The following is a 14,861-nucleotide window of genomic DNA, read 5'->3' as shown; positions in this document are numbered from 1 at the left end:
CAATATCAACCACAGAATGCTGTAATCACCTCTGCTCTAAAGAGAACAGTAATAAAATACGCTCTTTAAAATAGCAATGTGTATTTCTAAGAATCTCTTTAAAATATTTCTCAGTAACTGGAGTAGGAAACCTTCCTAATGAGCTAATCTAGAGCAGAGGGAAATCAAGGCAGAGCCATGGTTTGATAGGAAACCTCTCAAGAGTTCAGTCAGAATTGAACCCCAAAGTGTCCTAAAGTTTTAATGGGTCCCTCTGAGGGACACAACTGAGAAAGTGTCCCCAGGTTCCAGTTAGAGCAGGAAATTGGAGGCAGTGATGACAGGTGGGGACAAAGAGAAGCCAAGTCTTGGTGCCCTGGGGCACAGCAGGGTCTGTGCCACCAAGGGCTGGGAGGAGACACCTTGTCCTGAGCCACTGGGGCCTCCTGGCACAGCCCCAGCAAGGCTGGCCACTGGCACCCCTTGTCCTGCCCTCAGCATCCCCCCACATCCCAGTGGCCTCAGGGATGTTCTGGGACGAGTCCCTGGGGAGCCTTGGTCAGGAATGGCCCTGGGGGCTCCTTCATGCTCCCAGGGACCGCAGGTTTTTCAGAGGACTTTGGGTTTTGCTTTTGCCTTGGAGTCTCTGAGAGCTTTGTGCAATCATGGCCTCCAATTATCTGCTTTAATTAATCTCTTGAGAGCCTTTGTCAGTAACAACACTCAGTGGGGCTCATTAATGCTTCAAGGTACTCAGTTTTTTTAAGGTACTCTGAGTTTCCCTTTTGACACCAACTCTTTTAGTAGTTTATGCAGTCATGGCCCCAATTATCTGCTTTAATTAGTCCCTTGAGAGCTTTGTATTGACACTCAGTGGGGCTCATTAATACTTTGAGATACTCAAGGTTTTAAATGTACTTTGGGGTTTTCTTTCCTCTCTGAGTCTCTGACAGGTTTTTGGGCAATCCTGGCCTCCCATTCTCTCCTCCAAGGAGTCCATGAGGAGCCTGTGTTGGGGATGGACATCAGTGGGACCCATTAATGCTTTGAGACACTTTGGGTTTTGTTTCTGACTTGGACTCCTGGAAAGGTTTGTGCAATCTCCTCTCAGGCCCTGAGGTTCAAGGGCTCAGCACCAAATGCACCACGAGGCTGATTGGGATCAAGCAAGTCCTGACAAACCATGGCTCTGCCTTGATTTCCCTCTCGTCTGGGGCAATTCTTTAGGAAGTTTTCCTACTACACGTATGGAGAAATAATTCAAAAGGCTTCTTAGAGATATTTACTATTATTTTGAAGGGTGTTTTTTATTAGTGCTCTCTTTAGAGCAGAGGTGATTGCAGCATTCCCTGATTGATATTGATCCAGGTTCTCTCCTCAGGAGGTCGGACCTGCTCAGAGAAGCTGTGCCTTGAGATCTGACCCAGTGTGGACAACTTTGCTCCACATTCCCCAACCCCATCCTGTCTGTCCTCACTCACCTGGGACCTGCTTTGCTTGGAGAGCTGGCTCCACTCAGGCCAAAAGGAGATTTTTTCCCTTTTTTTTTTATTTTGAAGCAATTGAAAACTCCTGAATTTCCTCATTGAAAACAGACACTATCTCTTAGTGTGTGCTAGTGCAAGGTACAACCAAGCATCTTCCCCTTCCCCAAGTCAGAAGCCTGCAAGGAATGTTTGAGACCTTTGGACTCCTTGGTTCCACAAGGCCTTGCTGGGTCACCATGCACTCTTGGCTCCATGAGGTTCTGCACTGTCACAATGGAGATTTGGGTCCATGGGACCCCACAGTGTCACAATGCACTTTTGGGTTCCATGGGCCTTGATCTGTCACAATGGACTTTTGGCTCCTCGAGGTTCCATACTCTCAGCAATGATCTCTGTATTTCCAGAGTGTCATGATGGACCCTTGGTTCCATGAGGTTCTTCAGTGTCAAAATGGAATTCTTAGTTCCACGGGGCCCCACAGTGTCACCATGGTCTCCTTGGTTCCACAAGGCCAGGCAGTGTCACAATGGCTCACAGGTTCCATGGGGTGCCACAATGTCACAGTCCATGAGTTCCATGGACTCGGTTCCATGAGTTTCCCCAGTGTCACAATGGTTCCTTGGCTTCACGTGGCCCAGTCGTCTCACAATGAACTCTTGGTTCCATGGGGCCCCACAGTGTCACAGGGGTTTCCTTGGTTCTGTGAGGTTCTGTGGTGTCACAATGGATATTTGGTTCCATGGAACCCCACATTGTCACAGGGGTCTCCTTTTTCCTGTGGCACCCAGCAGCAAACCTCACTGGCAGGTTAGAGAGTTTTTGTTTCTGCATTAATTTGTTGACCATGGCAGGACTCCTCTTTTTGGCTGTGAGAACAGCCCGGGCTGTGGATGTCTCTGGTGCTGCTGGGACCTTCCTGGAGGGATCTCTGCTCCCCGGCTGCTCATCACAGGGACAGACAAGACCTGTTGCTGGACTGCAGACAAAACAGTGTGTTTAAAATTATGTGGGGTAGCCTGTAAGGCGTACACATGGCTAAAAGGCAGCTGATAAGTCACAGAAGATGTTCTGTGCTCAGCTCAAGTTGTGCAGTTTTGCTTGCAAGCATCAGGAGGGGGCAGTGGCCAGTGAAAGGATTTGTTGTGTCAGGGGATCGCCAGCAGTTCTGGGGTGACCTGGACCAATCCTTGTTTATTGCTGCTATTTTTGTTGTTGCTATTTTAATTGTTATTATTTTGACTGTGTCCTGACTGTGTGAGTGTCTGTGTGTGTGATTGGTGAGATGAACCTTTGGTACATCACTAGAGCAGAGCCCGGATTTGCATTTTCGTTCTTGGGTGACAGAAATTGCTGGAGAAGGGCAAAGCTCCAATTAAAGAAGATCCAATTAAAATTGCTTTTTTGCTTGTTTAAAATTGCCGCATGCTGTGTGCTGTGTTGAAAAGAGGTGAATACTTTGTCCCTTAGGAAAGAGATACCCTTCCCCACAGTGGTTTTGACTTTGGGATTCGGGTTGTGTGTGGGGATTCCTGGTTTTGGGGACAGTATTCCCTCTAACACTCGGTGTTCGGGTTTAACCGGTCCCTGCCGCCACTGTCATTGTGTATTTTTAGATTTGAAATTGTGTATTTTAAGACTGTCATCCTGTGACAAAAGTTATAATTGCAACAAACTGGTAATTCTGCCCTGTGTTGCCTGTGTTGTCACTCGGGCTGTGTTGTTGGCTGCTCTGTTGTAGTTTGCTGATGGAAGTGGCTGTTGAAGCTCGAGCCCAAGCTCAATCTGAAGGAGCCCAGCTGTTTAGGCAGGCTCTTTCTAGATGCTTTAAGCTTGAGCCAGGAGTGTTTTTGAATACAAAGTGGGACTGGACTGCTGTAAGGCGAGAGGATGGTAGAATAGAGAGGGGTTTTTTGGGAGGAGTATACTCAAGCCATACGAGTTCTTGTTAGGGTTTTGACTGCGAATTACCCTCAGTTGAGAGAGGATGAATGACCGGTGTAAGTCTGTCAAGACAAATTAAAGAAACTTCCTTCATGCAGTGGTGTGTCCCTGACCCTTGAAAATTAGGATATAAGGGAGTTGTATTTGTGGACTGTCAGAGTTACAGTGTAGTTGTTTGATATTTTAAATCGTGGCTAGAAGAATAGAAGGGATCCCCCTCTCTCAATGGTTTGGACTGGATCCTTGGGAATTTGTGAATCCAGTGAACTATTGGATAGGAACAGGAAAAGATCAGGTTCATCTGCAAGGAATATAGAGAATTTCAGCAAGGAGATTGGTAGCTTTGGACTGGGAACAGCCTGCACAAGAGAGTCTGGTCATTCAAGAGGAGAAGAGGAATAGCTTGCTTTTGTGGGTATTACAAGGTTTTGGGGTTTCTAGAGGTTGGCACTCTGCGTGGTTACTGTAACAGTGTAGGATCTGTGAAAAACATTGGTATTGTTCCTCTGAGAGAAGGCAAGGGCTCTGCCCTCAGTGTAAATCGAGGCATCCTGACCAAGTTGATTTTGAACCTAAGATTCTAAAGTTTGTGTGTGGAAAATTGTTGGATCCCAGTGACCTGGGTTTTTGAGATTTCTGTACTTTCTGGCACTGACCCCCTGGAGAACACTGCTTTTGACCTGAGGCCTTGGAGAAGGCTTCTAACTTTGAGTGATGAAGTTAAAATCACAGGTGTGTATTTAAACAGAAGTGTGTGCTTTCACACAGTGATGGGTTTTAAATTTGAGGTTTTTATAATACAGTAATAGGCATGGGACAAGATGGAGGATTTTGGATGGTGTCTCTTTCGCTGTTCATCTTCCTTCTTCTTCATGGTTTCAGGTAGGAGTTTCTGGTTGGACAGTTGGTGTCACACTGAGAGTCAAGGGAAGTTAGTTAATGGGTTAAAAAGATAAATAATATAGATGTTAATTCTACATTGGACTGTTTAGCTTGAAGAGACCTTGTAGCAGCTGGATCTGGCTCCATTTTGCTCGCTTCTAGCAGGTGGCCAGAAGTGTTGCTGAACACTGTACTTTTTGACAAGATTTAATAAACAACCAAGCCCAAACACGAAAAAATCCGTTTCCTTCGTGTGTTTTTTAATCCTGGCTCTAAGTGAAGGCAGAAGGGACTGAGCCAAACCATAAATTAAGTGGTGCAAAACTCCCACTGTTGTTACAGATCTTGATTTTCATATCTATTCAGACTGCATTAGGAGGTGCTCAGGATCAATATCAACTGGAGATTGCTGATATCAATCTATAAATGTAAAAATAAAAACAAAATAAAAACAGAAAAACAAAAAAAAAACCCTTCATTAAAAAAAACCCAAAAGTACATTCTCTTTGAATAGACTTCTGAAATCTGTATAGTTAACCACAGAAGAATTTAATTCATTAAATTGAAAATATTCCCAGAGGCTTGACTTGTTAGGGTGTTTTGAAATATTAATAGGTCTTTGTCACTGAATTCCTGAACTGAAGAGCTGAAGATTGAATAAGTCTCTGGAGAACTAAATGTCATTAGGGAACCTCCAAGTTGCTGAGGATCCATCCTCAGCAGAGCAGGAATGAACAGATTCCAGGGGTTTCCAGGCTGCTCAAGAGCTGTGAGCTCACGTGCAGGCACAGGGGCTCCATGGGGACATCTGAGGGGTCTCTGGGCTCCTGAAGATCTGTTTGGTCACTCTCAGTCACAGGGGCTCTATGGGGACATCCCAGGGCTTCTTAATCTTCCTAAGGGTCATGAGGTGACAGTCACAGGGCTCCACAGTGACAACAGAGGTGTCTCTGCCCTGCCAAGGAGCCAATTTGTCACAGGCAGTGTCAGGAGTCCAGTGGGGACATCCCTGTGCTCCTAAAGAACAGTGAGGGCACAGACACTCCCAGGGGTTCCAGGGTGATACCCCAGGAGTGCCCAGGCTGCCAAAGAGCCGGGATGTCACAGACACTCACAGGGGCTCCTGTCATGGGCACAGTGGGATCTTCACACAAAGTTCATTAGAGAAGCTCCTGTTGGGTGCAGAAAGGACCCCCAACACCCCAATTACACCCCCAAGCTCCCCCAAACCTGGACCCCCAGGCTTTCTAAACTCCTTCTGTGAGAGGAGCCTGGGAGTGCCTGGATCCAATCCCGGCCCCAGACTTTGTCAAGGATTTATGTGTAAAGGATTATACAGGTGGAATTGAATCTTTGTACAACTTTGTCCCTCAACATTAAGAATGGAAAACCAGAAGTATTTATATACATAGAGATATGATTGATTGTGATCATGATTAGACATAAAGATCTTAATCAGAATTATTTATCCACAGTACAGGAGCTGTAACATCTATTTTAATGTAGTGCTCTAGAAATTGCAGCACTTGTAGCAATTGTATCAAAGCAGAACTAAGTAGAGATGGGTGTCACTCCCCCAGACCAACGACCCTGGGCTCAGGGTCCTTTAGCTCAGCCTCAAGCAGTGACCCTGAGGGGTGTCTCCACTTCAGCGAGGAATCTCTACACCCACCCAAGAAGGGGAATGTCAGGAGATGCTGCCACTAAAATTTGGGATGGGGCTTTTCCAGTCTGAAGTGCTGCCCTGTCAGTCAGATGTGCCCAGGCTGTGCCAGCTCAGCAGCTCTGCACAAGTTCTCAGTGGTGTCACTTGGTTGTTCCTTTCTCTGGGGATTTTACCAGCTCTGCCACAGCTTCAGCTCCCTCTCAGGATGTTGAACATCGGGATGGAGGAGGCAGGCTGGTTTCAGCATTATTCACCCCAAAAGCAGCGTGAGTCCCCCTCTGCATTTCCCCCTGGAGCTTTGCAATCAGGGCCTTGCTGGAGTTGTTTGAGCCCATTCCAGGCAGAGCCTCCTGCTCCAGCAGGAATTGCCTTTCCGGTGCCATGGCCAGCCCAGGTCCCGCTGCAGGAAAAGCCCCAGGCCAGCCCCAGCACAGGGAAGGGCTCGGGCACAAGAGCAGAGAGCCTTGGTGGGACCTGTGCCAGGCAGAGCCTGAGGCACCAAAGGCACCTTGGCAGCAGCAGCTCCCTGCAGGCCATGGCCAGAAGCCTCCTGGGCAAGCCGGCCTGGTGGCCACCACTGCAGAGCTGCTGGCTCGGGGGGGATTTCTGGCTGGGCTCTGTATTCCTTGCATGTCAGCACATAACAGCCCCATTGTGCCGGTAAAGAAGCCTGATGGCAGTTACCGACCAGTTCAGGATCTCAGGGCAGTCAATCAAAGCACCATTACTCGTTTTCCAGTGGTGGCCAATCCATGTACTTTACTAAGCCAATTGGCCCCTCATTATACTTGGTATAGTGCAGTGGATTTAAAAGATGCTTTTTGGACTTGCCCTCTGGATGAGAGTAGCCGGGACTATTTTGCCTTTGAGTGGGAGGACCCAGACACAGGCAGAAGAGAACAGCTTAGGTGGACGGTAACACCCCAAAGTTTCACTGAGTCACCAAACCTTTCTGTGGAGCATTAGAAGAGCTCTTGAAGTCTTTTGAGTTACCTAGAGGGATTAAGTTGTCACAGTATGTAGATGATCTGTTATTAGCTGGAGAAACTGAAGAAGACACTAGGAAAGGGACTATACAGCTTTTAAATTTTTTAGGAAAAAATGGGTTAAAAATATCCAGGTCAAAGTTACAATTTGTGGAGTCAGAAGTACGTTATTTAGGTCATTGGATCAGCAGAGGAAGAAAAAAATTAGACCCTGAAAGAGTTTCAGGAATTTTAAATATGGGACCCCCAAGGACTAAAAGAGAAATAAGACAGTTTTGGGGTCTTTTGGGCTATTGCAGACAGTGGATAGAGGGATTTAGTGGGAAAGTAAAATTCTTATATGAAAAATTGACTACAAATCACTTGAAATGGAATGAAAAGGATCAAGAAAATTTTGAGCAAGGTAAAGAAGCCCTTCTGCAAGCTCCTGTTTTAAGCCTTCCTGATTTAGACAGGCCATTTCAATTATTTGTTAATACAACTGATCAAACAGCTTATGGAGTATTGACTCAGGATTGGGCAGGAAACAGAAAGCCAGTGGGATATTATTCCAAATTGCTTGAACCAGTTCCAAGGGCTGGCCAACATGTTTACAAGCTCTGGTAGCAACAGCATTGTTAGTAGAAGAGGCCTGAAAAATAACTTTTGGGGCACCACTGGAAGTATAAACTCCCCATAACATAAGGGGAATTCTTGCTCAAAAGGCTGAGAAATGGTTAACAGATAGTTGAATATTAAAGTATGAGGCTATCTTCATAACCTCTCCAGAATTAGAATTAAGAGTGACAAATGTACAAAGCCCAGCCCAGTTTCTGTACAGGGACCCAGGGGAAAAATTAATACATGATTGAATAGAAGTCATAGAATTACAAACAAAAATACGTCCAGATTTAAGGGAAGAGGAACTGTGAACAGGAGAAAAATTATTTATTGATGGATCATCTCGAGTGGTAAATGGGAAAAGAAAATCTGGGTATGCATAATTAGTGGAGAAAAATTAGAAGTGAAAGAATCTGGTCCTCTTAGCTCATCCTGGTCAGCACAAGCCTGTGGACTTTGTGCATTACTCGGTACATTTTTGCTACTAAAAGATTTAGAGGGAACTATATTCACAGACTCGAAGTATGCTTATGGGATTGTGCATACCTTTGGAAAGATCTGGAAAGAAAGGGGGTTTATAAACACCCAAGGAAAAGGATTAATACACCAAAGATTAGTCAGTGAAATACTTGAGGCTTTAAAAGATCCAAAAAAGATAGCAGTTGTACACGTAAAAGGACACCAGAGAGGGAGAGAAATTAAAACAAGAGGAAACAATTTGGCTGATGATGAAGCAAAAAGAGCTGCCCTAAGGGAAAACAACAGTGTAATTATGACTTTTAAAGACATAGAAACACAAACTGAAACACCATACTTTTCTTTAACAGAGGTAGAAGCTATAAAGAAATTAGGGGCAACCCTGAATGCAGGAGAATGGATTCTACCTGATGGTAGAAAAGTAGTCCCAAAACCTATAGCCTGACAGATCCTGGACAACTTACATTGAAGAACTCACTGGGGCACAAGGGCACTTTGTGACTACTTTTTAAAATTTTATGGGTGTATAGGAATATTTGAAATTGGGAAACAAATTACACAAGGATGTGTCACATGTCAGAAGATGAACAAAAAGGTGTTGAGGAGTCCCCCCTCTGGAGGCCCTCGGACAGCCTATCAGCCATTCGAAAAGATCCAAGTTGACTTTACTGAATTACCTAAAATAGGCAGGTGGAAATATCTGCTGGTTATAGTAGATCAGTTGACTCAGTGGGTAGAAGCATTTCCTGCCATTTGAGCCACAGCTCAAACAGTAGCTAAAATTTTATTGGAGCATATTATTCCAAGATTTGGATTAGTACAAGTTATTGATTCAGATCTGGGCACTCATTTTACCTCGAGAATAATTAACAATTTAAGCCAAGCACTAGGAATTACCTGGGAATATCATACCCCATGGCATCCCAAAAGCTTGGGATGAGTTGAAAGGATGAACCAAACTATTAAACAACAACTAACTAAATTAATGATAGAAACTAAATTACCATGGACTAGATGCCTTCTCTTAGCCCTGTTAAATATAAGAACTAAGCCTCACTTGAGACAGGTAGAAAGTTAAAATTCCTGAGGATTCTTTTCATTGTGCTTACAATAATACTCCTGGCAACTGGACAAAGCCATAAGACTACATGGAGCAGAAGAGGATAAGCCATGCAGAAACAAATTCTAACACAACAAGCAGTACAAGAGCCAGCAGTAAAGAAAAAAACATTCCTGATCCCTGTGACAAGTGCAATCATTCCATGTGGGTCAAGGATAAGATGGAATCAGTATTTGTGGCACAGCCACATGTTAGTGCTGCCTGTTACGATTGTAGCAGTTTCTTAGAAATTTGTGTGAAAAGTCCAAAACTGTATTGGGTGAGAAGGAATTTGGGATTCAGTGGGCGAGCTCCTTATACTAATTATGATCAACTTTGTCGCAGATGTGAAAATTTCTTTTGTTTTGAAAAGGATGAAAAAGGAAAAGAGCCAAAGAGAAAATTAATTGGAAAGCAAAAAAAAAAAAACCAATGAAGGATAAGAAAAAGATCAGAGGGAAAGAGTTAGAGGAGCTGGATGAGCTGTATAAAAAATTCAAACAGCACTATAGCGACTGGGATTTGCCAACTTCAAATAAAAATCTGTTTGTAGATCTGATGCAAGAAATTGCCACAGAATTGGGATTATCTAAATGTTTTGTTTATGGAGGACTTAGAATGGCTGAAAGATGGCCATGGAGAGGTGAGGGTTTAGCTCCAGAACAATTTTTAAAATGGAATCATACTCAAATTTCTAAGACATTAAAGCAGACTGAGGGTTGGGTTCTGAGTCATCAAGTCATTGGAACAGTTTGTATAACACGGGAAGGGAGAAAATACACTGAAGTGGTGGGATATACTCCTTGCCTATCTACTTTAGTAGTAAATTCAGACAATAACACAAAGACCTGGCGACCCAAGAGTCCTACTGGATATTGGGGAATAGCAAAAGAAATGGATTGTGAGTGGAATAACAAAAGTGATTTGTGCTGGCATAGCAGTCCTGGAGCTAATCCCTACCAATCTATAAAAGACTTAAAATCTTATTGGGAACAACCAGAAAACACAGAAAAAGGACAGAAAGCCCCTGATGGAATAAATTGGATTTGTGGACAACGAGCATACAGTGAACTACCCCGAAAGTGAGAAGGAACTTGTACCTTAGGAGTTCTACGACCCTCCTTCTTTGTCAGACCAAGGTCTAAGGGCAATATACTAGGAACACCACTTTATGAAACCTTAGAAAGAAAGGAGAATTAGACCTCGACTTTCCAATGGCAGGAGGAAATCAAAAATGGAAAGATGAAGAATGGCCTGCAGAAAGAATTATAGCACATTATGAACCTGCTGCTTGGGCTCAGAATGGGTCTTGGGGATATAGAACTCCAATTTACCTGTTAAATTGGTTGATAAGGGTCCAGGCAGTAGTGGAAGTCATCTCAAACCATAGGGCAGATGCTTTGAAGTTGTTGGCCAAGCAGCATTCACAAATGTGAGCATTTATACATCAAAAGAGAATTGCCCTAGATTATCTGCTGGCAGAAGAAGGAGGAGTTTGTGGGAGGGTTAATGAATCTGAGTGCTGTGTGGAAATAGATGATCACGGGGAAGCCATCACAAAACTTGCTGATGAAATGAAAAGAGTGGCACATGTACCAGTTCAAAACCAGAATTCTATCCTGAAAGCTGATTGGTGGGATAAACTTTCTGGGGATATGTGGTGGAAAAAATTGGGATTCATGCTATTATGTTCTGGTTTAGGACTATTGTTTCTGCCTTGCATGATACCCTGTCTAATTAGAGTAATCCACTCAGTAATTCATTTATTGCAACTTACAGTCATGCCCATGGATCCAGAATCAACAGCAAAAAAGAAACTGAATTTCTTGATGGTACTAAAAGCATGATCCACTCACACTCGATGGAGAGAGATTGAGAAAATGGTGACTGAATGCAAAGAGAATACCCTGGCACGAGAAATGTTAATAAAATTTGAGAAGGAGTGTGAAAAGCTGAATGCAGCATGAGAAATATTAGAAAAATTGGAGGCTAGTATGAAGGAACCTAGAGAATACCAAGCAATAATGTTTTAGAGCATGAATCAATATGATCAGAAAGAGAAATGGGGGAATTGTGATAAATGTGATTTGTGCTAATTAAATTGTAACTATATTATCAAAATTGTGTTTAGATCAATAGAAGACAATTGTTACAGAGTGAGGGGGGAGATGGGTGAGACAGGGCAAAGGACATCTTCAGATGTTGGGAGTCGAAGAAGGATGTTGGAAGGGAATAGTAGAAGGACATAGGTCTGATAAGCAGCATCTAGAAATAAAGGTATCAACCTTGAAATGGGTCAAATTGGGATGATTCCATGCATGGAACTTAATTTTATTGTGGGAATTTATGCTTAGTTATATAACCCAAGCTTAGGGCGCTTGTGCTACCTGCAAGGTTACACAGCAGACACTGATGAAGATGATGAGCCTTCATCAGAAATAAAACCCTCAAAAGGAAGAAAGACCCCTAAGCATTAGTAGAGCATGTACCAAACAACACAGTAACGTAGATTTTTAGGAATAGAAACTAGGAGGAGTTTTCTAGAATCTTCTGTAGCCTACAGTATATAAGTGGGATTGTTAGCCTGGATGCTTTGGTACGAGAGGAAGGGCGAGCCCCTCCCTGTACCCCTGGTCAGTTTTGCTTATGCTTTATACAAACCTCAATTTTACTAAATTACTTACTCTTAAATTTTACATATCCTGAAATATATGTATTCTACACTTTGATTGTATTCATCTCAAATACTTTGATTGTATAAATTTATAAACATTACTAGCAAAAATTTGCAGCTAAATTTAATCTTGTTGTTTGATAAATTGGATAAACAGAACAACATTCATAACCCTTCCTTCCTTCTTTCCTTCTTTCCTTCTTTCCTTCCTTCCTTCCTTCCTTCCTTCCTTCCTTCCTTCCTTCCTTCCTTCCTTCCTTCCTTCCTTCCTTCCTTCCTTCCTTCCTTCCTTCCTTCCTTCCTTCCTTCCTTCCTTCCTTCCTTCCTTCCTTCCACCCTTCCTTCCACCCTTCCTTCCACCCTTCCTTCCTTCCCCCTACCGAATGATCCTCCATCACTGACCAGGATCCCCAGAAAATGCTCCCAGCTGCAAGGCTGGCACAGCTCCAGGAGCCTTTGGACACCTCTCCCAGGGATGCACAGCCTCCCCTTGTTGGGCTGTCTGTGCAGGGCCGGGCCCTGGACTCCATGATCCCACCGGGTCCCTCCCAGCTCAGCCCCTCCCGCAATTCTCACCCTTTGGCTCAGCCTTGGTGTCCTTGAGAGGAGCTGGCAGAGCTGTTGGGGCCGGGCCAGGAGCAGGGCACCCCAACATTCCCCTCTCTGGGACACGGCAGCTGTGGCAGCCCCAGCGTTCCCCTGTCTGTGACACCACAGCCCTGGCAGCCCCAACCTTCCATCCCTGGAGACGCTCCATGGCAGCTTCCAGTCAACGCAAGGCACCGGCCACGGAGCACCCCCAGCCTGGCCTGATGGGGATTCCTCTGCACACAGCTCGGGCAAGGCCCCCCTGGACACCTTCACTGTGCCACACACAAGTGTCACACACAGCTACAGAGCTCTGCCCACAGCTGCCAGGAGGAGATGATTAAAAAAATAAAACAAAATTTAAAATTATAAACCGCAATAATCAAACCCATCCAAGAAAACAAACAAATCCTACAAGAACAACAACAACAAAACCCAAAACTAAAAACCACTAGAGAAGGAGAACATTCCCCCCAGTAGACCCCGTTCCATCCTTCACTCAGTACACCTGCACACACGCAGGGGCTGAGACTGCAAAAAAAGAGAATTCCTTGAGTACATTTGCAGGAAAAGCAGGTTTAGGACAGGCTCTCAGTTCCGACTGTTCTCAGCAGATTGAAAACGGCCCCTTTGGCACCTGCAGGGCCCTTGCCAATGGCAAGTGCCACACCCTCAGCCCATGGGGGAGAAAAGGGCTCTGAATTGCCCACCCTGGCATGGAAACCCTGTTCCCAGGCTGCTTCACACACAGGATTCTTCTGGATGAATCCAGAAAGCTGAGGGTCTGCTCTGGCTCCTCCATGTCCTAAAGCTGCCTGACAGAAGAAATTGAGGGTGGGCTCCAGCAGCACAATCCCTGCTGGCCCGGGGCACAGTGCCAGGAAGGTCTCTGCGTGCCCAGCCTTTGCTCCAGCCAAGAAAAGCTCCCGGCACAGGCTCACCTTTCCTGCTCAGCCACAACCCCCGAGTGCCCCAGCAGCAGGAAACTGACGGCTCTGGGCGGCACCGATGCTGGCAAACGCCAGACCTGGGCACTGCCAGCGTCAACAATCTGCTGGATCTGCAAATCACCAGATCTGAGCAGTGCTGGTGCTGGAACCGGGGAATTGCCGAGTTTTGGCTTTCTGTGCATGCAAATTGCCAGACTTGGGATGTGCTGGTGTTGGGATGGATAATGATTGGACAGGAAAGTCTCACAGATGTGTATGTATGTGATAAATGTGATTCGTGCTAACTAAATTGTAACTATATTAGCAAAATTGTACTCATATCAATAGAAAATAATTGTTACTAAGCCAAAAAAAAGGAAATGAGTGAGACAAAGCAGATGGAATCCTCCAGATGTTGGAAGGGAGTAGGAGAAGGACGTAGGTCTGATAAGCAGCATCTAGAAATAGAAAGTTTCGACCTTGGAATGGGCCAAAATGGGATGATTCAGGCATGGCATTTAATCAGACTCTTGTTATGGAAAACATCTGCTCAGTCACACAGGGCACCTGTGCTACCTGCAGGTCACACCTCGGGCACTGAGGAAGACGATGAGCCTTCATCAGAAATAAGACCCTCAAAAGGATGAGAGACCCCCTAACCCATTGGTAGAGCATGTCCCATACACATAGTGATGTTGATTTTAGGAAAAGAAACTAGGAGGAGTTTTTTAGAAACTTCTGTATTAATATGCATTAGCATATAGTATATAAGTGGGAATTTTGGCTTGATTGTTCAGTACGTGAGGAAGGGCGAGCCCCTCCCCGTACCCCCGGCTGGTTTTGCTTATGCTTTATAGGAACCTCAATTATACTAAATTACTCACTGCCAAATTTTGTATATATTCAGATATACGTGTCCAATATATTTTGATTGTATGCATTTATATACAATTGTTGCTATTAAAAAAATTGCCGCAAAATTTAAACTTGTTGTCTGATAAATTGTATAAATAGAACGACATTCATGACAGAGAGAAGCATTTCCAGAGTGATCTTGATGCTGAATGTCTCCTTAGGAGCTCTGGGCACAGAGAAGAATGAGCCCCTTGCTGGCTGGCCCTGTTTGGACAACCTGCTCCTCACCCCCGTCATAACCGTGTCATGATATCAGCAATCTTTGACTGACAACCCAAAATAGAAAAAAAAATTAAATTTCTCTTGAAATTAAAAATGTTCTTAAATATAAAAATATAATTATATTTTTCTTATTTACAATAGTACTGTGATAAATGTGATTCGTGCTAATTAAGTTGTAACTATATTAACAAAATTGTATTTAGATTAATAGAAGACAATTGTTACAGAGTGAGAAGGGGGAGATGGGTGAGACAGGATAAAAGACATCTCCCAGATGTTGGGAGTCGAAGAAGGAGGTTGGAAGAAAGTCAGATAAGAATAGTCGAAGGACAAAGGTCTGATAAGCGGCATCTAGAAATACAGCTTCAACCTTGAAGCTGTCAAAAATGGAATGATCACAAGCATGGGACTTAATT

The 14,861-nt window shown here is 44.3% G+C and overlaps 1 long non-coding RNA gene across 1 annotated transcript in view; it reads left to right on the top strand.

The window, feature by feature from the left end:
- Positions 1-14,861, top strand: part of LOC148218569 (uncharacterized) — a 386,417-nt gene that overhangs the window by 54,293 nt on the left and 317,263 nt on the right. The gene's annotated exons all lie outside the window — the stretch shown is intronic.

This window comes from Sturnus vulgaris, unplaced genomic scaffold, assembly GCF_052056855.1.
Source record: "Sturnus vulgaris isolate bStuVul1 unplaced genomic scaffold, bStuVul1.hap1 Scaffold_180, whole genome shotgun sequence".
Lineage (NCBI taxonomy): Eukaryota > Metazoa > Chordata > Aves > Passeriformes > Sturnidae > Sturnus > Sturnus vulgaris.
This window is presented reverse-complemented; position numbering and strand designations above follow the sequence as displayed.